The sequence below is a fragment of the Eublepharis macularius genome, chromosome 19 (genome assembly GCF_028583425.1).
Source record: "Eublepharis macularius isolate TG4126 chromosome 19, MPM_Emac_v1.0, whole genome shotgun sequence".
In the NCBI taxonomy this organism is placed as follows: Eukaryota; Metazoa; Chordata; class Lepidosauria; order Squamata; family Eublepharidae; genus Eublepharis; species Eublepharis macularius.
This window is the reverse complement of record NC_072808.1, coordinates 14632901-14654392: the sequence shown is the minus strand read 5'-3', so window position 1 is coordinate 14654392 and position 21492 is coordinate 14632901. Positions and strand designations below refer to the sequence as shown.

Below are 21492 nucleotides of genomic sequence, written 5' to 3'. Positions count from 1 at the left end.
TGTGCTATCGGTTGTATTATCTGTTGCTGTAAGTACGATCTTATTGGTTAGTTCTATGTTGTTTAATGTCAGGCTTAGAATTGCTTATGCTTTGTTTCAGCGTTTCGTTGACTCTGTATTGGATTTTTGCTGATGTTATGTCTTTGCAAATGTGCATGTGTATACCCTATGGCATTGTTTATTGGAATGTCCTGACTGTAGTAGTCCCATACTATGTAATCTGCCTTGAGTCTTGGAGAGAAAGACGGTCTATAAATGACATAAATAATAAATAAAATAATAATAACAACAACAACATTCGATTTCTATACCGCCCTTCAGGACAACTTAATGCCCACTCAGAACGGTTTACAAAGTATGTCATTATTATCCCCACAACAACAAACACCCTGTGAGGTGGGTGGGGTTGAGAGAGCTCCTAGAAGCTGTGACTCGCCCAAGGTCACCCAGCTGGCTTCAAGCGGAGGAGTGGGGAATCAAACCCGGCTCTCCAGATTAGAGTCCCGTGCTCTTAACCAGTACACCAACTAGACAGCCCTAAGACATTTAGGCTAAAAGAAAAGGCATCCAGGACAAAACAAGCACAGGTTACCTAAAGCTCCGAAACTACTCATTTTAGTAGAATGTCCTGTTCTTTGAGCTGGGGAAATGCATGTAAAGTAAGACGCCACCGAGGCTTTTGATCCTGTAAGAAGGTTTTTGATTTTAAAGTCACAAGGACCCTCTACAAACCACCAAACTACCTCAGGGCAAACTCTCCTACTCCAGAGTAACATGGCTATTGTCTGTTTGAAGAATTGCATCTTCTCATATGTCACTAGCCATTCTATTGTTCACAATCTCAAATGGAAGTGGGGCAGAGTATAAGTCCCTGGAGAGCCAGTTTCATGTAGTGATTAAGAGCGGCAGGACTCTAATCTGGAGAGCCAGGTTTGATTCCCCATTCCTCCACTTGAAGCCAACTGGGTGATCGTGGGTCCATCACAGCTTTCTCCGAGCTCTCTCAGCCCCACCCACCTCACAGGGTGATTGCTGTAAGGATAATAATAACATACTTTGTAAACCGCTCTGAGTGTGGCGTTAAGTTGTCCTGAAGGGCGGTATATAAATCAAATGTTATTATTATTACCGCAGAATACTTCAGAATGCCTCTCTGCTAGTGAAAAGATGATACCATTATTGGCTTCAGGCCAGCATATCTAGGGGTCTGCCTCTCTCCTTACGCTTCACCACGGCAGCTTCGCTCATCTGAACAAGACCTTCTGTAGGGGCCTCCTTGTACAGGGGCAAAATCAAGACCTGCTCATACTTATGCATTCTCTGTGGTGGCCCTCATCCTACGGCATGGCTTACCTGAAGAAGTCAGTAAAGCTCCCATTCTCCTGGCTTTCCGCTAACGGTGCAAAACCGAATGATTCAAGAGGGCTTTTTACTCTCTCAGCCCCACCCACCTCACAGGATGTTTTGTTGTGGGGATAATAATAACATACTTTGTAAACCGCTCTGAGTGGGCATTAAATTGTCCTGAAGGGCGGTCTATAAATCGAATGGGACAGAGACTATAGACTTTATAATTATGTACTGTCCGTTGCTGTAAGGAAAATCCTACTGGATAGTTCCTATGTCTAATAGCAAAATCAAAAAGAGTCCAGTAGCACCTTTAAGACTAACCAATTTTATTGTAGCATAAGCTTTCGAGAATCAAGTTCTCTTCTTCAGATGCATGATCCGGATCATGCATCTGAAGAAGAGAACTTGATTCTCGAAAGCTTATGCTACAATAAAATTGGTTAGTCTTAAAGGTGCTACTGGACTCTTTTTGGTTTTGCTACTACAGACTAACACGGCTAACTCCTCTGGATCTATGCCTAATAGGTTAGTCTTAGAATTGCTTATTCTCTGTTTTAGCCTTTCTTCAATTCTATTAGATTCTTGCAAGTTTTAAAGCTTTGCAAATTTGTACTTCTATACCCTATTACGTTGTTTATTGAAATGTCCTTGAAAATGCAAACTGTGTAATCTGCCTTGAGTCTCTGTGAGAAAAGCAAACTATAAATAACGTATAAATGAATGAATGAATGAACAAAATTACCGCGGGATTACCAATAGCCCCAGCAAGTTGTGGGTTAGAGAAAGAATGCAAACTGTATTAATAGATTCATGGACAGATGAGTGTCCATTATTTCATTCATTCCCTGCTTTTCTCCGCAAGGGATCCAAAGCTGCTGAGATGGTTCTGTTCTCCTCCATTTCATCTTTACAACATCTCTGTAGGGTAGTGTCAGGTGAGAGTATACGGCCGTTCCCACACAGCTTACCTGAACCTGGAACGCTGCGCAGCATGCCAAAAAAAATGTGGAAGATCGCGTTTTCTCTTGCGAGTTTTGCGCAATGTTGCACAACATCGTGCAAAACTTGCAAGAGAAAACGCAATCTTCCGCTCTAGTCGCGATGTTGCACAACCTCGTGCAAAACTTGCAAGAGAAAATGCGATCTTCCGCTCTAGTCGCGATGTTGCACAACATCGTGCAAAACTTGCAAGAGAAAACGCAATCTTCCGCTCTAGTCGCGATGTTGCACAACATCGTGCAAAACTTGCAAGAGAAAACGCGATCTTCCGCTCTAGTCGCGATGTTGCACAACATCGTGCAAAACTTGCAAGAGAAAACGCGATCTTCCGCTCTAGTCGCGATGTTGCACATCGCACAAAACTCGCAAGAGAAAACGTGATCTTCCACATTTTTTTTGGCATGCTGCGCAGCGTTCCGGGTTCAGGTAAGCCGCGTGGGAACGGCCCAGGACTGGCCCAAGTTCCCAGCATATTTCCATGGCAGCGTGGGGATTCAAACTTGCGTCGTGTAGATCCTAGTCTGGCACTCCAAACGCTATAACATACTGGGAGATTTGGGAGTGGAGGGCCTTAAAAACATGGTTTCACCCCCATATCCATGTGATGGTCACCTCCAGGTTGGATTACTGTAACTCACTTTACGCTGAGTTGTCTTTGGGCTTGACCCAGAAGTTACAACTGGTCCAGAAGTTACAACTGGTCCAGAATGCGGCGGCACACATCCTTATGGGGACGCCATTTCAGGCACATATCCATCCTGGCTTCCAGTTCAGTTCCAGATCCAGTTCAAAGTGTTGGTTTTGGTGTTTAAAGCCTGTTACGGACTGGGTCCTGCATACCTGTGGGACCGCCTCTCCCACTGTGCCCCCCCTTGCGCTCTGTGGATAAGCAGCTGCTAGTGGTCCCCAGCCCACGGGATATTTGTTTGGCCTCAACCAAGGCCAGGGCCTTTTCAGCCTTGACTCCAGTCTGGTGGGACGCACCCCCGATTGAGATGCACGCTCTGCAGGACCTGTGAAAGTTCCGCAGGGCTCGCAAAACAGAGCTGTGCTGTGCGGCAGCTGTGTACATGTTTTTTTAAGATCTTTATTACAGCCTGAATTGATCATGGTGCCAGTTCTTTTGTATTGTTTTTATGGCTTTTGAGATATGTATAGGGTTGCTAGGTCCAGGTTGGGAAATTCCCGGAGATTTTGGGGGTGAAGCCTGAAGAGGGTGTGGTTTGGGAAGGGGAGGGGCCTCAGTAAGGTATAATTCCATAGAATTTGCCCTTCAAAGAAGTCATTCCCTCCAGGGCAACAGAGCTCTGTTGCCTGGAGATCAGTTGTAATTCCGAGAGAATCATCTGGAGGCTGGCAAGCCTAGATATGTATGGTTTTAATTGTATAATATATGTTGTTAGCTGCCATAAATATCTTCTTTCAGGGCTCCGGTACAAAGTCCCTGAATACGATCCCCATTAACACACACACAAAGATCCAAGTAACCAGAGAAACTCTGTTTATTTTATTTCCCAGAGCTGCCCCAGGGAAAGGGTGGACAGCACCAGGGTGGGGCAGCTGGGAAGTTTCTGTATTAAAATAGCATCTTCATAAAACATGCAGCTGGCTTGGACATGCATCCCTCTTACCCCTTCCCTCCCGCCACAGTCCAGCTGGGGTTCGGAACCAAACCAGCATGGCAGTAAAATCTATGAGACACTTTCCAAAGAGCCCCTTGCCATTTGTAAAAAATGAAATGGTGTGGGGAGAGGGAAAGATTGGGAAATGGATCCCTTTGCCACCGGACTCACCTCCCACTCTTGCTTCACTGCCTTGGAATGGCTCCCCTTTTCTTTTCTCCCCTAAGGGTAGACTTGAGCTCTAGTCTAAGGATGCCTCAGGGCATTGGCCAAGAAACATTTCCCCCTTCTTGCTCCATACGTATACTCAGGGCTTTTTTTCAGCAGGAACGCGGGGGAACGGAGTTCCGGAACCTCTTGAAAATGGTCACATGGCTGGTGGCCCCGCCCCCTGATCTCCAGACAGAGCGGAGTTGAGATTGCGAGTTTAGAGGGCAATCTAAACTCGCCTCTGTCTGGAGATCAGGGGGCGGGGCCACCAGCCATGTGATCATTTTCTCCGAGGGCAACCCTCTGAGTTCCGCCACCTCTTTTCCCAGAAAAAAAGCCCTACATGTACTGTAGCCTGTTTGCAAGAGAAGGGCATTGTGGTGGGCCAAACCTTCCTCTTAATATCCCTACAAATTCACAGAAGGAGGGACATAGATGGCCTGGGCCACTGGCCAGTGAGCTTGAGAAGAGGCTGTAGCCCGAGGAGGCGTAAATGTTTTGTCTGCTTTGGGGTGGAGCTGCTGTATGGCAAGGCGCACAACTTGCGCTGGCTAACTGGGAAAGGTCTAGAAAGGGGTCCCCTCCTCCTGCAAAGGAGCCAGAGGCCTTCTTTGGGGGGGGGCAGGTAACAACTACCAGCCCAACCCCATCGCTAATACTCGAGTCCCGTGTACAATACGTATCTCTGTTTGGTTGATCCGGCCTGCCTTCTGGCTATCCAAACAAAAGAGCTCCAACACCTGACCAAAGACAGGATTTGTGGAGGGGATAACGCTGCTCAAGGACCCCAGCCCTACTTCCTTGCCTCAATGCTGGTGTGCCACAGATCCCTCCCCCTCCAAGGGCAGAAGAGGGGGGTGGATTCAGCAAAGAAGGCGCTTGGAATATGGGGTGGGGAAAACGAGATCCATTATTCCTTCTTCTCTGCGGCTCCCTCTCTCTTGTTCTTTTGCTCCTCCAGTAGGCACGGTGCCTCCAGATGTTCTGCCAATCTGGGCGTCTCGATGGTGACCTCATGGGCAACGCTCATGGAGGAACGGGGAGTGACGGGGAGGCGGCCACTGACATCCGAAGCCCGGAGACGTTGCATGAAAGTAGTAACCCGGATGGCTTTCTGCAAAAAGATGGAGAACGATCATAAACTCGTCCCACGTTTCCAAAGTGCTCCGTGGCTGTCTGCTGCTGAATCATTGGACTTGTTTCCAGGCACTGGTGCCCATTGGAAAGACTATGTTAGGTAAAAGCAGGGCTTTTTTTCAGCAGGAATGCGGTGGAACAGAGTTCCGGCACCTGTTGAAAATGGTCACATGGCCGGTGGCCCCGCCCCCTGATCTCCAGCCAGAAGGGAGGAGGGCAATCTAAACTCCCCTCTGTCTGGAGATCAGGGGGCGGGGCCACCGGCCATGTGATTTAAACTTTAAAAAACTCCCCCCCCCTTGTTCCAGCTGACCCAAAGTGACATCATTGTGTGGTCCTGAGTTCCACCACTGAGTTCCACCACCTCTTTTCCCGGGAAAAAAGCCCTGGGTAAGCAAAAAAAACAACAAACTGTAAGCAAAAAGGGTACCTAATTTTTGCAAGTTGCCTTTTAGGGGAAAAGTAAGATGGGTTACAAATTTTCTAAATAAATACATTTTTAAAGTAAGTAGTAGGATCTAGCTCACCAACTACCGGGTAAAACCTGTGACTTACCTTGGTCCAAAAAAACCCACAAGATTTTATGTAGTGGATGTGTAGGGGAAGAGAGGAGAGCTAAAATAAGTTTTTTCTATTCAGACTGAGCATTCTGTTATGTGTGGCCATTTCAAAGATAGCTCTCGTTTATGTGGCAAAAAGCGACCCTTTATATGTGACATATTTCTTTATCAAACAGTCCTTCCAATGCAATGTGTTCCGTTAGAAGACATTCCTTTAAGTGGAGTGTGTTCCTTTGTTCGTGCGGCTCATTGAAGTGGACTGCCCGGTATCAATTTAGTTTTATCAGCAAGAAGCCCCGACCTTCATGCAGAGACGTAAAACATTAAACGATAATGGGTTTGCTTATTTTATTTATTTAAAGCATTTCTCTGCTGGCTTTCCACCCAAATAGGGCCCCCCACGGTGACGCGCCTCAAAACGTTTCAACATTAAAACAATATTTAAAATAAAGGATATATAAAAGAATTCAATCAAAACATATAAACACACACAACGCCAGCGTATTAGCATATTGGGGGTATGCTAAACAAAACAGAAAAGTTTGGAGGAAGATGACCAGGGCTTTTTTTCAGCTGGAACGCGGTGGAATGGAGTTCCGGCACCTCTTGAAAATGGTCACATGGCCAGTGGCCCCGCCCCCTGATCTCCAGACAGAGGGGAGTTTAGATTACCCTCTGTCTGCAGATCAGGGGGTGGGCCACCGGCCATGTGACCATTTTCGCCAAGGGCAATTTAAACTTTAAAAAACTCCCCTCTTGTTCCAGCTGACCCGAAGTGACGTCATTGTGCGGTCCTGAGTTCCACCATCTCTTTTCCCAGAAAAAAAGCCCTGAAGACGACAATAGAAGGATTAAGATGGGTTTTAATCTGTCTGTAACTGTGGAAAAGAGCAAGAATCCAGTAGCACCTATAAGACTAACAACATTTGTGGTAGGGTATGAGCTTTCGTGAGTCACTCACAACTCACTTCTTCAGATACTTCACTTCTTTGCAGCACAGTAGGAACAAAGCTAGACACTACCATCTGAAGAAGGGAGCAGTGGCTCACGAAAGCTCATACCCTACCACAAATTTTGTTAGTCTTATAGGTGCTACTGGACTCTTGCTCTTTTCTACAGCAATAGAAGGAGAAAGAGAAATCTTCCTGGGGACGGAGTTCCAAAATTTTGGCATCACATCCGAGAAAGCCCTTTCTCAGGTTGCCACTTTCTCGTTTAACAAATAAACATTTATTATTGCTGCAAATGTTTTAATGTTTTCCAAGGGCTGGGAAACCAGTCAGAGGGTCGGGATCATCTGTGGCTACAGAACACATGTTTGGCAGGGCCGGCCTTAATGTTAATTGCCCACACATAAAACTGACGCAAAAGCATGTAAAATACGTTCATTTTTCTTAAGAAAAATGAACGTGGGCTAGATAGATTGTGTGCTTGTTAATGTTTAAATTATTTACACCCCTATCTGCATACACCTTTTCCCGTGCAACCACTGCTGGTGTTTCAAACTGTGTTCAAAGTGCTGCCTGTAAACCTTAGAACCAATCAAGGTCTGGTGAACCCCAACAACATTCAGCGGGGACGTGGCCGAAGAATGAAGGGCTCAGAGGTAACAGCTGAGAACCGTAGAAGAATTGCCTCTGTGCTTTTGCCACAATTGTGAAGCATTAAGGTAAGCTATCTGTGGTTTGACTGCATCTGTGGCAGTCTTTTCCTTGCATGAGTTGTTTGGCGAAGGGGGGGGGATGGAATGAACGATAATTAAGTGTGAGATTGAACTCCTCTAAGAGAAGCTGACTTGCTGGAAGCAATACACAAAATAGATGAGGAGAGGAGGTTCCAGGGGGATAAATGCAGCCCGTTCCCAGAAGCCGAAGATTCTGTCTCAAGCAGATGTTTTCTGTTATCACTTTGATGTAAAGGACCTTTCGGTCCTCTCATTAAAAATAATTGGGGCATTTTCTTCTAAAGCTGGCCGTTTGGCTGATGGGTTTTTCCGAGCGCTTGCAAGAGGGAGAGAGGGAAGAAAGATCCCCGAGAAGCTCAAGATTTCTCCTTGAGAGTACCTGACTCCAGTCTTTTCAGCAAAGAAGGAACAAAGCTAGACGCTACCATCTCCTTGCCACCCTGAGGGAGGGGGGACAACTGGCCACTCAGTATCTTTTAGAGGGCATTGTATGGTTATTGCAATATTATTGCAAGGTTTGAGTGCGGCAGTACCTTAAAGACCAACAAAAGTTTCCAGGGTACAAGCTTTTGAGAATCAAGGAGCTTGACTTGCTGGTCGGAACCTTGCCCAGCTACTGCTACTGCAGCTACTCGCCTGACACAATATTAACTGTTGGGTTTAAACATGCCATAGCGCTCAATGAATCCATTAATTCATAAATCTTAGTAATAGTGGCCTGTGGAGATAGATCAAGATGGGTAGCTGTGCTGGTCTGTCTATAGCAGAAGAAAAGAGCAAGAGTCGAGTAGCACCTGTAAGACTACTAACAAAATTTGTGGTAGGGTGTGTGCTTTCGTGAGTCACAGCTCCCTTCTTCACATCCAGGTGGGTAGCCGTGTTAGTCTGTCTGTAGAAGAAGAAAAGAGCAAGAGTCCAGTAACACCTGTAAGACTACTAACAAAATTTGTGGTAGGGTGTGTGTTTTCGTGAGTCACAGCTCCCTTCAGATCCAGGTGGGTAGCCATGTTTGTCTGTCTGTAGAAGTAGAAAAGAGCAAGAGTCCAGTAGCACCTGTAAGACTACTAACAAAATTTGTGGTAGGGTGTGAGCTTTCGTTGGTGAGTCACAGCTCACTTCTTCAGATACTTCACATCTTTGCAGCACAGCAGGAACAAAGCTAGCGAAGTGAGCTCTGACTCACGAAAACGCATACCCTACCACAAATTTTGTTAGTCTTATAGGTGCCAGCAGCCTGTAGGTTTATCTCTGCTTCCCAACTGGGAATTGAAAAGAACTTGTAAGTACTGGAAATAGGTGCTAGCATAGCGCACAGAGCTTTGAATTATCTCAAAAACTTATCGAAACCCTTGCAATGAGAAAATCATTATCAGCACACCAGCTTCCCTGAGAAGTACCCCTACTGGTGTTCACCTGCAATGCAGAGGGATGATGTTGAACGTTTTTTAGAAAGTACCATCAGTCTGAGAGATGGAATGGTGAGATCCAGTAGCCTGGGCCAGAATTCCATATGAAATGAGCATTCTGTGACAACCGTACAAGAGTTTTGCAACAGATAAGTTGACAGGGGAAGGGTTCCTTTGAAAACCGCAGTCCTAGTACATAGTATCCTTTCCACCCACTTTTTGCAGTGGTGTGTCTTCCCTCCCACATCCCCCTCCCTGTGCCGGAATGTCCTTGAGTGCCACAGGACTCACCCTCCACTTTGCCTTGGCGAAGTTCTTTTCAATCTGAGCACAGACGCCTTCCTTGAGGTTCTTTTCGGAGGCAATGTTGCCAGATATCCTGCCAGCCAAGAGAAAAGAAAGATGGAATCAGGGGCGGGAGGGATGAGCATGTATGAAGGGGAGGAGAGATAAAGACATAAATCTACAGAAGAAGATAGGAGCAGGTTTTCACGTTAGCCAGATGGGCACAAGAGGGCCTTGCCTGTAGGACTCAGGGACCGCTTGGAGTTATGCTTGCGTACCCTTGAGTCCCTGAACCCCAGTAAGAGAATTGCTGCATTAACACTGCATTGGCTGCAGAAGGAGGAAGGGGGTTCTGATAATGATATCCAGGGCTGGGGAGATGAGCTGAGAACAGATGCCCCCACCTAGGGCCATGGGCAAATCCACATTACTCATTCTAAGTCGCATGTTCCCCGCATTCCCCACACAATCCCGAGTGCCGGTCACATTACCTCATTAAACAGATGCATTTCATTCGCATTTCTCCCGAATATGTGGTCACAGGTTTTCAATGGGAGTTTCACAGTGGCCGTGAACGGGCCAATGCACAATTTACGTGGTTTTTTTAAAAACCACCCCCCTTCCTGTCTCTCCGGCCGTTCCGAGAGTTCCTATTGGCTGATTCAACTTGCAAGTGCTCCGTAGTCTGCAAAAGACTGTTTTTGACTTCATAGCATTGGATTTATTGATTATGCTGTTTCTGAATCAAATCTGGTAGTTTGAAAAATCATTTTGGGGTGAATCCATCCTCAGAACCGACTCGCGAAACTTCCTTTTTAACTGTTTTTAATTTTTTTTATTTTATATTACTGTAATATCAAAATTACGAAATATTGAAATAATGACACTCCAAGGAAGTGAAACTTCAGTAAAATTCAGGCACTGAACTGTCCTGCATAGGAAATGCCCACGAAAGCTTCCCACATGCTTCCAAATTTCCAAAAAAGAAACAGGAGAGAGCCATCAGTGCTGTCAGTGGGGGAAAGAGAGGCATCGTTATCTTCAATGATGTTTCTTTACAAAGCAAGATCAAAATAACGGAAAAGTGCGCTCAAAAAAATAAAAAAAAATGGGCGGGGAAAAAAGGTCCCACCCAAAAAAGCGGTTTTCGAGCGGCCATGTGACCGGAGGGACACGCGAGAAAGACGGATTGGAAGCAGGAATGTGAATGAAGAGGAAAAAATCGCGGATTGGAGGCAAACAGAAGATATCCGATAAACATGCGGGTAATGGGTGAATGTGGATTTGACCCATGTTTCCTAATGCATTTATTGGTATGATGTTGCAGAGTATAATAGACAAGCAATTTTTATCTATACACAGGTGTTTGGAGGGCCCCACCCTGGAACCCCCTACTCACCAAATGTGCCCCAATGCCTCCTGGGCTGTGATTCGCTGGTCCTGGTCAACTTCCATGAGCCGTGACACCAGCTTTTTGGCTGCCAGGGAAAAAATGTTGGAAACATATGGGGAAATGAATGACAGCTCTGCATTCCAGACTTTAGCCGGAGATACAGATACAGTAGGATGAAGCAGGAATTGGGTGGTAAAATGGGTGTACCTCTTCACCGCTCGTGGGGGATCCAGTTTGAAAAGTTGAGCTACAGTAAAAGAGAAATCTGTCCTACAGGTAGAATATAAGCACAGCAGCGAACAGTCTGAGGGCCAAGCTACAAGTGACAAATGACACTTGAACGGCAAGTGGATTGAGTGGAGGGCAAGTGAACAGGGAGAAATACACTTGCCGTTCAAGTGTCATTCGTCACTTGTAGTTTGGCCCTCAGGCTGCTTCCACATGGAGAAATGGCGAACAGCATGAGGAGGGGAAACCGAATGTGGCAATGAGTCCACAGCTGTGAATTGCCCCCTCCACGAAGCAGCCCAAGTTAGACTGTTTCTTCGATAATCCATTGTTTATTTGTAGGGACTTGAGGGTTCCCCCCCCCCCCGCATGGGGAATAATTTCTAATGGTATTCCCCACATGCAGCCGGAAGGATTCTTCTCCTACCTCGTGGCCCAAACCATAGCTTCGTAACATTGCAAGGTGATTTGAATCTATGGTGATCTAGGTCTATGGTGAATCTGTTAAGGGCTACCAAAGATTTCACTGAGTGCTCTCACTTACCAGCAAGAGAAATGTCATCCCAATAGGGGGAGTCGAAGTCATATTCCCCTGCTAGAATTTTCCGGAAAATGCGGCGGTTGTGGCTGTCGCTGTTCTCATCGTCTGTGTCATCATAAAATGGGGGGTTCCCAGAGAGGCTGTTTGGGGTGGCGACAGTGAAAAAGTCACGGAGGAGCAGCAGAAAGCAATTCTGAGCCAAACGTACTTCAACATACCCTCTCCCAAAATAAACTGATTTTTTTACCTAAATGGTACCCGTTTTTTGAATATCTAACACCTAATGATCTTCATCCTCTCAAGCATCTTCTTTAAGTATCTTTAAACTAAAGGATACTGTTGAATTGGTCTGTATGGCCCCTTCCAACTCTATGATTCTATGTCAGAGATGCTTTAGGCTGATCCCGCACTGGGCAGGGGGTTGGACTAGATGGTCTGTATGGCCCCTTCCAACTCTATGATTCTATGATTCTATGAATTACAATCATTCTAGCTTCACCTGCAGTTAGATGCTATGCAAAAATATGTGTTTATCTTTGACCTTATTGCACTGTTCCTCATTTTGCGGACTATACTAGTGTAAATGTAAGCTTGATATATATATATATTCTTTTTTTCCTTTTCTTTCCTCTGTTTAATTTAATATTGTAACATGGTTCATAGCACTGTAACGTGCATCGTTTCTGTATTTGTAATTCATATAAAATAATCTTTTTCAAAAAACATACCCTCCCCAAATTTACTCTCAGTCCATCGAGGTCTTGCAGCCTGAACTCCACATCCTCGCCGTATGCCTGGTTCGAAGCAGACTGTTCCCCTGTGCAAACCCAGCTCGAAGTGATCTAGTTTGTTTCTACGGTGCCATGGGATTACAGACTAACACTGAATTCCAGAAGAATTGATCCAGATCAAAGGCTGTGATCTTGTGCATGTTGCAATTACAGATTTGTGGAATGCCCTTCCCCTTAGGTTGCAGTTACAGATTTGTAGAATACCCTTCCCCTTAGGTTGGCTGGTGCCTCCTTTGCTAACATTTGGATGCCAGGCTAAAAAATTTCCATTCACCCAGGCTTTGAATTAGATTTTTTAGGGCATTGTTTTCCATTGAATTGATCCTGTTTTCCCACCTGAAGATGCTTTTATAGCGGACTATTATCTGTGGTTGTTTTACACTACTGGTTTCATTGACTGCCTGCAGATTTAAACATGTAGACTGAAACAGTTTTACTGCTTAAAGATTAATTTTATTTGTTTTTAAATTGTATTTGTGAATTCTTTTTAAATTTGTATCTATTATTGTTAGGTTTTCTTTTTTTAGCTGCCTCAAGCGCATATCTGGAGAAGCTGGTTATCAATGGCCAAAATAAGTACCCCCATATTGCTGAAGGGCTGAGAGAAAATGGCCTACGACTTCCGAGGTAGTTCATAGCAGAGGCGAGACTTTAACTAGTGTGTTCTTGGTCCACAGCTCAGTGCTTTAGCCATCATAACACGCTTGCTCACACTGTGTTAATATAACAAAATAATTTCCTCCCAGATGTTTACAGTCAACATATTGCTTTAAATGCTTCTTTCCTGTGTAAAGTGATGTCAAGTCACACCTATGGTGACCCCATAGGATTTTCAAGGCAAGATACATTCAGAGGCGGTTTGCCATCGCCTGACTCGGTGTAGCTCCCATCCGAGGACTAACCAAAGCCAACCCTGCATAGCTTCGAAGATGGGACAAGTTTGGGTGAGCCTGGGCCATCTGGGTCAGGATTAGAGATGCCAAATTAATGATCCACACCGAACATCTCCCGTTCCCAAACCGTGGATCGTGGATAGTGGATGCCAAAGCGGGGCGCGCTGGTATTCCCAGCTATGTGGGAAGGTGGGTTGTGGCAGCGGCCAACTCTCTCAGTCTCTCTCTCTCTCTCTCCAAAGGCTAGCAAGTAGCAAGCAAGAGCTCTGTCCCACTCCACTGCTCGCAGAAAGTGAAACCCAGCCTGGGAGACCACGGCTATTTATAAGCATGAGTCCCATTCAGCAACACAGGAGGTCTGTGTTTGGCCATCAGAGCTGCCTATCAGGGTTTGCAGGGATGAGATTGGAGTGCCCATGGCTACAGAACACCCCCTTCCCCCTCCCTCCTCAGGGTGTCTTCTCCCAACTGGTGACTGCTTTGCTGCTCTGTGGTTGGAAGGAAGCCCTGCTGATCAAGGAAAGCTGGGCTTCCATTCGGGTTTCCAGGGCGACAGAAGGAGGGCAAACAGAGCTCAGGCATTCCCCTGGCTCCATTGCCCCAGGAATAGATTGCTGGCGCCTGAGTCTCTGGATCCCCAAACCGAGTCCAAACACCCCGATCCAGGCCTCTCCCGACCGCTGGATCGTTGGCCGTGGACGATCACGATCCGCTGGGTCACGATCGCGCAATCGCCATTATCGTGGGTTTTTTTCGTTCGTAATGCGGATCGTGCCCATCTCTAGTCAGGATACTTCTATGCTACACAATAGTTTTCACTCTACCGGGCACCATATGCAATTTATGGGTTACTAAAGTCTTCCCTGCATAACTTCACAGCCCCGAGAACCTCTGATGTTTCTTAAATGTTCATATCGAATGCTGAGGTAACACCAAACAGGATTTTATTGGACTTCTTCAGAGGAACTAAGAACAATGACTGTAATAATTCCTGACAGTTCATTCTACTCCTTCCTGCTCAGCCTCAACCAATTCCATATTTAATTTCTGTCTCCCGTACTCAGTCACATACATTCACACTGGGGCAGACTTACAGAATGAACATAATAACCCCGACGGCCCAGCAGTCCACAGGCCGCCCATAACGTTGCCGGGCAACCACCTCAGGAGCTGTGTGGGGAGAGACACATGGGTGAAAGGAAAGTTAGAGAAAATGGTAGAGAAAATTGAATCTGAAGAGATGGGAGGCATTGCCCCCCCCTTTCCCCCATGACATTCTGTGATTTTCACAGTTATGTGAGAGAGGCAGAAATCCAACAGGTGTTGCGCCGTCATCTCTCCATTATAGAAAAAAAGCTGCACTTGTTGAATTTCTCCCTGCCCCTCCCTTAAAAGCCTAGAGGGTGTCAGGAATAAAAATATGGCAACTCTACTAATCTCCTAGTTTCTATGGATGAGGCATGAAGTAGATACAAGGGAGGGGGTTGCCAGGTCCAGGTTGGGAAATTCCTGGAGATTTTGGGGGCAGAGCCTGAAGAGGGTGGGGTTTGTGAAGGGGCGGGGCATCAGAATGGTATAATGCCATAGATTCCACCCTCCAAAGCAGCCATTTTCTCCAGGGGAACTGATCTCTGTTGCCTGGAGATCAATTGTAATTCCGGGAGATCTCCAGCTATCACCTGGAGACTGGCAAGCCTGGGGGGGGGAGCCCTGTAAAGACAAAAAAGCATACATACCCAAGTATTCAGGGGTCCCACATGGTTCTGTGATGGCGCCATTCTCAAAACGTGAGAGATAAAAATCCCGCAACACCACTTTGGAACGGTTGTTTTGGTTGTAGTACATCAAATTTTCCAACTGATGGTTGTGGAGACATGGAGGGGCAGGGTAAAAGAAAACCTGGTGTTAGCCATCTTGCATTACATCCCTGTAATATTGTATTTTACCACCAAACGTCAATAAATCTCTGCTTTCTCTTTCACACCCTAAAGATTAACAACATTTATTTCCATATGAGCTTTCATGGGTCACAGCCCACTTCGTCAGATATCGTGATGATATCTGTCTGACAAAGTGAGTGGTAAAATACAAAAGAGTCCAGTAGCACCTTTAGGACTAACCAACTTTACTGTAGCATAAGCTTTCGAGAACCACAGCTCTCTTCGTCAGATGCATGAGTGGTAACTCACAAAAGCTAAATATATGTTAAGGTGCCACTAATTTTTTTTAATTATTATTTTGCTACAACAGACTAACACGACTAACACATTAGATTTTTAAAAATTCTTTTGCTACTTTTTGACATTGTCAACGTTGTCTTTCTTTCTATAGCTGCATAGATTTTAATCTTGATAGGTATCTAACGTAATTGATGCAATACATTTAATTAGAATGGCATTTCTCAATCTTCCTCCCATGTTCTTTCACACCTCAAACTTAAAAGATATTATTTCCCTCAAAATTTTAGAAATTTGACAAAACTTCCTTCGTTAAGTTGTTAAATTTGATCTCAGTGAACTCCTAGATAGAGTAACCCCAGTCTAAGCCCTTTGATTCCAATTGGCTTAGAATGAAGTAAGTGTGTATAGGATCACACTGTTGGACTGCATTCATATTTACGCTTTCTAGGAGGTGCATCTCAGGGCCAAGCTACACATGACGAATGACACTTGAACAGCAAGTGTATTTCTCCCTGTTCACTTGCCCTCCACTCAATCCACTTGCCGTTCAAGTGTCATTCGTCATGTGTAGCTTGGCCCTGAGTGAATTAAGTAGCATTTACTTCAGAGACAACATGCATAGCATTGCTCTACATGAATCTCTCTCTCTACTCACCCTACAGGATAAACGTCGGCCCTTTTCTTCTGAAGTGAACGATCTGAACTAAGCCTACTGAGTTGGAGGTTCACCTGATCAGGACTCCCCGGTTTTCTCCTTACCTTAAGGTTGCGGTGGACAATGTGCAAGTTGTGTAAGTAGGCCAATGCCTCCAGCACTTGCCGGATGACGTTGCTGGCATCCTTTTCCGTGTAGTAACCTTGGTCTAGGATCCAGTCAAAAACATCTCCGCCAGTGGCGCTGCAAGGAACACACAGAGTGGACTTGAGATGGGGAACAAATCATTATATATTATAATAACAGTGTGCTTATATACCACTCTTCTAGGCAGATTAGTGTCCACTCAAAGCAGTGAACAAAGTAAGTGTTATTATTGTCCCCACAATACAGATGGGGCTGAGAGGAGTGGTTGACCCAAGGCCACCTGCTGAGCTCAGGGCAGGAGTGGGATTCGAACCAGAAGAGGGCTGATTTGTAGCCCAACCACTTAACCACAGTGTGATAGCAGCTCTCAAATAATAATAACTGTGCTTATATACCACTCTTCTAAGCAGATTAGTGTCCATTTAGAGCAGTGAACAAAGTCAGTGTTACTGTTATCCCCACAATACAGCTGGGGAGCTGGGGCTGAGAGGAGTGGCTTACCCAAGGTCCCCTGCTGAGCTCGTGGTAGTAGTGGGAATCGAACCAGCAGAGTGCTGATTTGCAGCCCAACCACTTAACCAGGAAGCCCTGGTTCTGAGCTCATAATCATGCTTATGTGTAGACCTACCACTATTGTCATATTTTTAATTTCTGTTTTATATAAGGTTTGTTTAATTTTTAGCAATAAAATGGGGGGGGGGACTTTTAAAAATAATAATCATGCAAATCTGCTTGCTGCAATGATCCTGTGCATTCCATTATCTTTGATTCTGAATTAAACATTTGAACTTGATGTTCAGCAAGAAGCAGAGAATTGCTGGAAGAAAAGGATTTGTGGATTGATGGGAGTGAGATGGAGGCTACGAAGAAGGGGAAAGTGTTGAGGTCGCAAAAGTTCACCCTCCCCCAAGCTCCTACCTTGAGACATTTTCCATCTCACTTTCTTCCTCAATGAACTTTCTCTCTTGTCTTAATTTAATTAATTCTTTATGCCCTGCTTTTCTCCCCCAGTAGGGATCCAAAGCCGCTTTCTTTGTTCTCCTCCATTTTATCCGCACAGCAACTGTGGGAGTTAAGTTAGGTTGACAATGTGTGACTGGCCCAAAGTCACCAGCAAGGTTCCGTGGTAGAGGGGGGGGATTTGGACCAAAATGGCCTCTCTGCAATGCCAACTTGATGATAGTGACCACCAGAGCTTTTTTTCAGCCGGAACGCGGTGGAATGGAGTTCCAGAACCTCTTGAAAATGGTCAGATGGCTGGTGGCCCCGCCAACTGAGCTCCAGACAGAAGGGAGTTTAGATTGCCCTTTGCACCACTGGAGCGGCACGGAGGGCAATCTAAACTCCCCTCTGTCTGGAGAACAGGGGGCGGGGCTACCAGCCATGTGACCATTTTCACCTAGGGCGATTTATACTTTTAAAAACTCCCCCCTTGTTCCAGCTGACCCAAAGTGATGTCATTGGCCCTGGGAGCATGCATGCACTTTGCACGTGCACATGTGGTACCAGGGGCACCACCTCCCACCAAGAGTTGCCCCCTGTGCTGGCAACCCACTGAGTTCCACCACCTCTTTTCCCAGAAAAAAAGCCCTGGTGACCACAAACACACGCCACTACGACTATACGTCTTGCTGAAGATTCATTGACATATGCAACGACCAGGACTGCAGGACACCTTGGGAAATGGACACAGGCAGGTAGGATCAGACACAATTCCTGGCACTCGCTCAGACTCGTGTAATTTGTCACGTCTAGTTCTGCTCTGTCTCCCCCACATCCTAATCTGGCACTACACCACACTGGCCGTTTTTCAGTTCTTTCTACTTTACTTCGTACCAGTGGTCTTGCAGCTCTGTATACTTTCCTTTCTCTATATGGCTCCTAAGGCTTGTCATTCTACAGGTACCAATTGTCTAGTTAAATCCAATATCTCCCTATCACCTACCTCCCGGGGTTGTTCTGATGGTAAAATGGAGAAGAGGAAGACAATGTAAGCAGTGTTGTGTTTCCAGTGTGAAGAAAAGCAAGTTATAAATAAAGTAAATGACTTGTTCTACAGAGGGGCTGTGCTCATTGGTGGAGCATCTCCATTGCATGGAGAAGCTCCCACATTCCGTCAACAGATCAGGCAGTATGTGACGGGAAAGACCTGAGACTTCGGAGAGCCGCTGCCAGCCAAAGTAGATAATGCTACTAGCCCTTGAGAGATCAAGGGTAAGATAAGTAAGTTTCACTTGCACCCTTGTCCGCCACCCTCTCTCTGTGCAGGCCCTACCCCATCCCCTCTTCACCGTTTTCCTGCTACTGTTCCTTGACGCCTGAGATTGTTTCTCTGCACCGTGCAGCAAAACTTACAGTTCTTGGATGATATAGAATTCTTTCCGCGTCTCAAATGTGTCAATCAGCTGCAAGATGTTGGGGTGACTCACCCTGGAAGCAGAGCGCAAGCATTCATTAACGTCCCATTTCCCCCCGCCCCCCCTTCTAGGCTGACATTCCTCTCCCTCCACCAGGCAATTATAAATCTCCTATTTTCTGATCAACCTGTGCATTCCTCAACGCTTACCCCCCCCTCCTTTTCTAAGACCTTTCTCTGATGCCCATTCCCTGCTGGTCTGGTTCTTTTGTTTGCATCTTGACAAAGACCAAAGTCAGCAGAAATCCCAGCCTGCCCCTGAGGTCTTATCAATAATTCACACCTGGCCTTTCCGCGTTTAAAGAGGCTAAAAATGGTTCTTAAGATGTAGGGCAGGTGAGGGGGGTGGAATCAGTTGCACAGCTTTGATGGCTAACCGGTGCCACTTGCAATTTAAGACAACGGTTGCCCAGTTCTTTTATCTTCGCTGCAGCCTGACTCACAGAAACGCAGAATTCCTTTCATGCTAAATGATTATTCCTTTGTAAGTCCGGATCTGCTGGGACGGTGGGTTTCAGCACCCAGTGGTTTATTAAGAGAGAACAGGGGTATGATGAATATTCTTGGGGGGCTAGCCAACATGCCCCACGGGATTTTCCTCTTCCATCACAATTTCTAGCTTCTGCCTACCCCACTGCACTGGGAGTCCCAGTGGGATATTAAAAATAATATCACTGCACTGTGATTCCCGGTGGGATATTAAAAATAATATCAACTGGGTTTAGGGTTGCCAGCTCTGAGTTGAGAAATTCCTGGAGATTTGGGGAGTACAGCCTGAGGATGGCAGGGTTTGGGAAGGGGAGGGTATAATACCAGAGAGCCCCCCCTCCAAAACAGCCATTTTGTCCAGGGGAACTGATATCTGTTACTTGGAGATCAGTTGTAATTCTGGGTGAGCTCCAGCCACCACCTGGAGGCTGGCAACACTAACTGGGTTGGAGGAAATAGGATCTGGACTTATAGTGCAATTCTAAACAGAGTTACTCCAGTCTAAGCCTATTCATTTCAATGGGATTAGACTAGAGTCACTTTGTACTGTTAGTCTGGAACAATCACTGAGGTAAAACTGACAGGTACGAGACGGCTTCTTTTAAAAAGAGAACAAGAAAAAGTTGATTTAGAAAAAACACACAACTTGAGATAAATTATAGGACAGTCGATGTACCTGCTGTTGTTATTCAGTTAAGGGTTAACCTTTTGTCTTCAGGAGGTGTGGATTCTTTTATCGCTATTGAATAATCAAAATTGACAACTCAGGCGCCAGGCCCATAGAAGAGCACCAGGTTCATAGGCCTCCAGACCCCGCCATATACCCACTGGTATTACTTGAGGGAGGGGGCTTTGAGTCTGGGGTACCTGACCCAGTATGAATCAGGCCTTCCCACAGCAATGAAGCTGGCATCTCTAGATAAGAGGGAACTTTGTGGAACCAGAGCGACTAGCAAATGTTTTCTGTTTGCTCCAGTGGCGAGCGCCAGTCCCAGTTGATCCTCTGTTTGAGTGCTATTTCAGGAAGAGTGATGGAAGTGACTGTGAAAGCAGTCCTTTACAGGCACCGCTGCCAGTTTACCATGCCGCACTCTCCCCAGTCGGCCGCCTGCATCAGCTGTGGGGATTTATCTAGGGGGAAAGGTCATGCATGAGCTCTGCAGTTCCTCCCACAGCAGCTTGAAATGTGGAGCTGATTTTAGTGTCTTGACTGAGCAGCCTAAACAGTTCTGCAATAAATGAAAATACTCGTGCTAAAAACATGCAGCTTTGTTCAACAAAATTCTGGCATTTATCTCAAAAATCCTGGCATCAAAGGCCCCCCAAAAAAGTCCGTGCCTTTTTTTCTTTTCAGATTGATTGGCAATGGCAACCAGCTACATGCGTGCTTTTCTAATGAGTACATGCCTGCTACTGATTGGAGCTTACTATTGACCCCAAATTATTGTTAGCTCTGGAAGCTACCCATCTTAAATTGGCCTTCATTGCATGCTCTGCTTTTAGCCCACTCTAAGACGTGCAGCTTCTCTCCAGCTATATTGCAAAAAGCTTGCCAAGGCCCTTTCCACACGTTTTAAAACGGACGGCCCACTCACCGAACATTGGTGGCTTTCCCCCTTGACTCCAGACGTCTCCGTTTTCAAAACAGTTGCAGGCAGTTTGGCTTCCATTTTTTCAGTGCCTTTTCTGCGAGCGCACTTTCCTGTGGTCCCAGAAAGGCACTGAGAAAACAAAAGCCAAACAGCCTGCAACTGTTTTGAAAACGGAGACGTCTGGAGTCAAGGGGAAGAGCCACCAGCATGGAGTGAGTGGGCCATCCCTTTAACAATGTGTGGAAAGGGCCTAACTAGAACTTAATTAAGTACATTTGCAAGAAGGGGCATTGCCCGTTCTGAATTAAAAAGTAACAACAGTGCCTTCCTAGATGGGGCTCATGAGCAGAGCTAGGGAGAAGGTAGCCAGGAAAGAATCTGGGGTAGACAATTCTGTCTGCAAATGTTTTGTATCTTCTATTGTCAGCGACCAGCCAGCATGGGACCCGATCTGGAAACATTCAGTCAGTCTGAAGGCCTTTGTTACTGCAAGAATATCTCAGGTGCCCTGCCCAGCCTTCTGACTGGCTGAGAACCCTACACAAACCCCTTCCTTGGTGCCCGTCAGTTCATATCTTAGTCCTGACTGCATTGTTCTAAGTGCTAGATGGTGGTTCCCAAATACAGGATCTTCCCTGTAGCAGAATTAAAGTGTCTGGACATAAAAAGCAGTGTTGTATCAGTGTTTGCACCACTGGTATTCTGTGAGGACTACAACGTAGCCTGGAAGCCTGAGTTCAATTGAGCCTTCCCTTATTTTGTGGAATTGTCATTCCCCCTACTGTTTGGCCAGTAGATGTAGATTTCCAAAAGTGAGGATTTTCCCCAGCATGGGGCAGTGATGAGGAAAGCTTTGCCTGTGGGATTTTCTACCACTTGTAAGGTTACTAAAGGCATAGCAATCTTGCTAGAGT

The 21492-nt window shown here is 45.9% G+C and overlaps 1 pseudogene; it reads right to left on the bottom strand.

Moving 5' to 3' along the window:
* Window positions 1-5091: 5091 nt before the first annotated feature.
* The window catches only part of LOC129346330 (caM kinase-like vesicle-associated protein), a 46338-nt pseudogene continuing 29937 nt past the window's right edge, over window positions 5092-21492 (bottom strand).